Source organism: Aegilops tauschii, chromosome 7 (genome assembly GCF_002575655.3).
Source record: "Aegilops tauschii subsp. strangulata cultivar AL8/78 chromosome 7, Aet v6.0, whole genome shotgun sequence".
NCBI classification, from domain to species: Eukaryota; Viridiplantae; Streptophyta; class Magnoliopsida; order Poales; family Poaceae; genus Aegilops; species Aegilops tauschii.
The window spans coordinates 339,280,547-339,286,546 of record NC_053041.3 but is presented as its reverse complement, the minus strand read 5'-3'; positions in this window follow the sequence as shown (position 1 = coordinate 339,286,546).

Here is a 6,000-nt window from a genome sequence, read left to right as displayed (position 1 = left end):
CATTACCTCTTATGATCAACAAAGATGATGTAGGCACTCTAGGTGGCGACACGGCACGTGGTGGAGGTGATGTAGTGCTCTCAACAATGGATGTTGTTTTCATAGGAGACATAGTGGTGGAAGGAACAACCGTCGCAACTCTTGGGATTTGCACCTTCCGCTTGTTTGTCTTGTGGGCAACACGTCTTGTTATCTCCTGTTCAGCTTTGCAAGCAAGACGAAACAAACGGTCCATAGGATAACATGTTTCATGAATTAGTATATCCTGAATGTCACGGTTTAATCCACCCCAAAATCTATCCATAAAATCTTCTTCACTTTCTTCTAAAGAGGAATGCAACAAGGTAGTTTGTAAATCATCATAATATTTCGTTACGGTGTCACTACCTTGTTTTAAATGTTGCAACTTTTTCATCATGTCACGAGTATAATAAGCGGGGACAAATGTATGTCGCATGGCAAGTTTCAAATCATCCCAAGTAGTAGGTATATAATCAGGGTGTAACCGACAATATTCACTCCACCAAACTAAAGCATAACCGGTGAAAGAACCAACCGCAACCTTAACTTTTTTATGTTCATCAAAATTATGGGAAGCAAATATATTATTTATGTCGAACTCCCATTCAATATATAAAGCAGGTCAAAAACGACCATTAAATGGTGGTATAGAAACATTAACCTGATCATGTGCATCTAGATGTTTGTGCACCTCTCGTGACGGTTGTGATATTTGCATAGGTGGTGGCACGTCTCCCGCGATCGACAAAGCCCATGAATTGACTCTAGATCCTGTCATGATTAGTAGAAACAAGAAACAAAATCCAAAAATAATGCTCCTATAACTACTAGGATGTGGTGGTAAAATGCTCACAGTAAAGCAAATATCAATGTCTTAGAAGTTCTTACCATGCAGCAGGCGATGATCGGCAACCAGCGGTGTCAAGTAACTCCAAAAGTTAGGTAAAGCGATTGCTAGGTGAACGCATGGATACACGATGTAGAAATATGTGGAGCTGGGTTGGCTTTATATATGTGTAAAAAAATGCTACAACCACGTTAATTAATGCAAGCTGAAAATTCGCTCAAAGTGATCGAGTGCTGATCCTAGGCTAGACCGTGCTAGAGACGCGAGCCTAAGACACAAATGAATTCACCCAGTCGGAATAGCCAGACAAACAAGCACATCTGCAAACACCTGGCGTAACTGCAAAACAGTATTTTAATTGCGTTGAAAAGTGAATCTGAACTGAGAAGGAAGCAATTAGCTGATGTGATCGACCAGATCCCACGTGCGACAGATGTGTCTATCACAGTGTGTGCGCAGTACAACTCTAGTAAACAGTCAACAAGTCCTGATATATGCACTTCCTATTTACTGTTTTTGTCTCCAGAAAATATAGTTTTTTTAGGCAACTATCCAAAAAGATAATGCAAGGATGTGTATGTGGATGTGTACAAAAATGTGGGCTCTCTCTTCTTGGTTCGATCAAATCAAACAGCCACGAAATCAATCCCACGTACACTAGAATCAACCATTATTTAATTTTGCATGCAAAGCAAGTTGGACTCCACGTTCTCTTCTCTTCCTTTAAGAAATAGTGTTCTTTTTGAACCGGATCAGATCAGCCCTCTCCCTTCTATATATTTTATAAGAATCCTTTTCTTTTTGTTGCTGCCATGTGGCCGATCCAAACTTTCCTATGACCAAAGCTGATTCGCTTTCCCTCCTCTTTTTTTTATCTCCTAAAAACGTGATCCAGTTTGTTTGCTCTCTTTTTTTGCAAACGGAACTTGGCAACAAAATCTGAACCGTGCGGTGATTGCTCTTTCCCCACCGAAATAACTTTCCTTTTTTTGAAACAAACACCACGTGAGAGATAAGGCAACCTCAAATGGTGCACTCTTTCCAAAACAAATTCCAATCTGGATGTAACTCTTCTTCCCTTCTTTTAAACTGAGCAATAAAAATTCCAGCCTATTATTTCGGGATTTCCATGAGAGCTAATCTGCGCCTTCTCTTTTCTTTTAAATCTCTTTCTTTTAGGCCGCACCAAACTTTCCTTTTATTTCTTCAAGATCCTTTCCAAACGGACCAGTTTAGGCGTGAATCAAGTCCTCGGGCCAGCACATAAAATCGTTTCTCTTTTTTTTTCTCTGATCCGACTTGCCTATTTCTCTCTCTCTCTCTCTCTCTTGGAAACTCACGTGATCTCTTTCCTTCAATTCTGCCATAGAATAGCACGTTACATACAGTACTACGAGATCTCACTCAAAAGGCAACCGACCCCCCTTTTTTTAGCCGATCGAAACTTGCCTATTTATCTCCCACATTGGCTGCTCCTATTCTTCTTTGATTATTTTTTTCTCCTCAATTTTCGCCAAGGAAACTTCCAGACCGTGGAAACCACCAACCGAAATCAGCCACGATCAACCTGACAACGAAGGTCTGTTTCCTGCAGGCAAACGAAGAACAAGCAAGAAACTAAATTGCAATCTGGATATTGCGAATATAAGAGGAAAGCTTTATTGATCAAGCTGGGGTTCTGTGACGCCTTTGTCTAGTCGTTGAACACAAACGAAGTACGCGAAGTTGCGGCTATGGCGAACTTTGAATCTAAACAAAACCCAAAGTCTAAACGATGTCCTAGGGGCTATATATATGGAGGAAGAGGGGGGGGGGATTTCGTGGCCCTTGGAGGAGGGGTCCGCAACCCACCCTAACTCTTGTTTCCCCACACATACGGACTCTAAAAACAGCCTATATTGAAGTATTTCGAAATTACATGGGCCTGGCCCAAAATAAGGTGACGCGGCAGCTAGAATAGCCTCTGGACGAAAATTATGAAGTGGCATCTTGTATATTTCGTCCAAGGCTTCATGCACTCATTATGGTGGCTTCAAAGTCCTGAAATCATCACTTGAAACTCTGTTCTTGTCTCCCTTGCGCATGCCATCAACTCCATGCTATTTCTTGCTCCAATGTTCATCCTTCTCCAAGATAGGCCCTTCATTTGTAAGCAAAACAAATGTATCCAATTTAGGCAGCATCATATTCTCATGAACATTAGAATCATTACCAAGAAACAAAAGTACCTGGTAATTTAATTGGCGTGCGCGAGCTCTAGTAATCGGTCCAGTATGTATAGTAGCAGGGGTTGTGGGTGTAACAATGGTATTGATGTCCTCATCATCCTCCCCTTCTTGAAATGAAGTCATCCTCGACGGAAGCTCATCTTCCTCACCCAAATAAGGCTTCAAATCTGCAATGTTAAAAGTGGGACTAATCCCAAAATCTGCAGGCAGCTCAAGTTTATGTGCATTATCATTTATTTTCTCTAACACCTTAAAAGGACCACCAGCACGTGGCATTAGCTTTGATTTGCGCAAATTAGGAAACCTATCCTTACGCAAATGTAACCAAACAAGATCTCCAGGTGCAAAGACAACATGTTTTCTACCCTTATCTCCAGCAAGTTTATATTTAGCATTCATACGCTCAATGTTTTCCTTAGTTAACTCATGCATTTTTAAGATCAATTCAGCATGTTGTTTAGCATCAAAATTAACCTTCTCCGAAGATGGAAGAGGCAACAAATCAATGGGTGCACGAGGTAGGAAACCATACACAATTTCAAAAGGGCACATCTTAGTAGTAGAATGCAACGAACGATTATAAGAAAATTCAATATGAGGCAAGCATTCTTCCCACATTTTCTTATTATTCTTCAAAACATCCCTAAGCATAGTAGACAATGTTCTATTGACTACTTCAGTTTGACCATCAGTTTGGGGGTGACAGGTAGTACTAAAAAGCAGTTTAGTCCCCAACTTAGCCCATAAACATCTCCAAAAGTGACTAAGAAATTTAGTATCACGATCTGAAACAATAGTATTTGGCACACCATGCAAGCGAATAATTTCACGAAACAACAAATCAGCAACATTAACAGCATCATCGCTTTTATGACATGGTATAAAGTGTGCCATTTTCGAGAACCTATCCATGACAACAAATATGCTATCCCTCCCCTTCTTTGTTTGAGGTAAACCTAAAACAAAGTCCATAGATATATCCTCCCAAGGAACACTAGGTACAGGCAAAGGCATATATAAACCATGAGGATTGAGTCGTGACTTAGCTTTTTGACATGTAGTGCAGCGAGCAACAAAACGCTCAACATCCCGTCTCATCTTTGGCCAAAAGAAATGTGTAGCAAGTATATCCTCCATCTTCTTCACGCCAAAGTGTCCCATTAGTCCTCCTCCATGCGCCTCCTGCAACAACAAAAGACGAACGGATCTAGCTGGAATGCATAGCTTGTTAGCACGAAACACAAATCTATCCTTAACGACGAACTTGTTTCATGTTCTACCTTCTTTACAATTCTGCAATACATCTTTAAATTCAGCATCATGCACATATTGATCTTTGATGGTCTCCAAACCAAATATTTTAAAGTCAAGTTGTGAAAGCATAGTATAACGACGAGACAATGCATCAGCAATAACATTTTCTTTACCCTTCTTGTGTTTAATGACATTTGGGAAAGTCTCAGTGAATTCAACCCATTTAGCATGTCTACGGTTCAGTTTTGCTTGACTTTTACTGTGTTTCAAAGATTCATGATCAGAATGTATAACAAATTCTTTGGGCCATAAATAATGTTGCCATGTTTCTAAAGTCTGAACAAGAGCATATAATTCTTTATCATAAGTAGAATAGTTCAGACTAGGCCCACTCAATTTTTCAGAAAAGTATGCAACAGGTTTGCCATCTTGTAATAACACACCTCCTAATCCAATTCCACTAGCATCACATTCAAGCTCAAAAGTCTTATTAAAATCAGGAAGTTAGAGTAAAGGAGCATGTCTCAACTTATCTTTCAATACCGTGAAGGCTTCTTCCTGTGCGGTACCCCAAACAAAAGGCACATCCTTCTTTGTAAGTTCGTTGAGAGGTGCAGCAATGGTGCTAAAATCTCACAAAACGCCTATAGAAACCAGCGAGTCCAAGAAAACTCCGCACTTCTGTGACCGTTTTGGGCTGCGGCCAACTCTCAATAGCTTCAATCTTGGCTCTATCAACTTCAATTCCCTGTGGAGTAACAACATAGCCAAGAAAAGATACTCGGTCCGTGCAAAAGGTGCACTTCCCAAGGTTACCAAACAAACGTGCATCACGTAGAGCAATAAAAACAACACGTAAATGTTCCAAATGTTCTTCCAAAGATTTGCTATAAATCGGTATATCATCAAAATAGACTACCACAAATCGTCCAATGAAAGCACGTAAAACTTCGTTCATTAGTCTCATGAAAGTACTAGGTGCATTAGTTAACCCAAAAGGCATGACTAACCACTCATATAAACCAAACTTAGTTTTAAATGTTGTTTTCCATTCATCTCCCAATTTCATACGAATTTGATGGTATCCACTACGCAAATCAACTTTGGAGAATATTGTAGAGCCACTCAATTCATCAAGCATATCATCTAGCCTAGGAATAGGATGACGATAACGAATAGTAATATTATTAATGCCTCTACAATCAACACACATACGCGACGTACCATCCTTTTTAGGCACTAGTATAATAGGAACAGCACAAGGACTAAGAGATTCGCGTATATAACCTTTGTCGAGCAGCTCCTGTACTTGACGCATAATCTCCTTCGTCTCCTCTGGATTGGTACGGTATGGTGCACGGTTGGGTAGCGATGCACCGGGAATTAAGTCAATTTGATGCTCAATCCCTCGAATAGGTGGTAATCCCGGTGGCACGTCTTGTGGGAAGACGTCAGCGAACTCCTGCAAAATGTTAGTGACTGCAGGGGGCAAAGAGGAAGGCACGTCCTCGAATGAAAATAATGCCTCTTTGCACACAAAAAGCAAACAGATTTGCTAAAAACTAGCTCATCAATATCAGATTTGGTGGCAAGTAAACATGCACTTTTCAATTTAATTTCAGAAGCAACACTAGATGGTTTATTATTAGG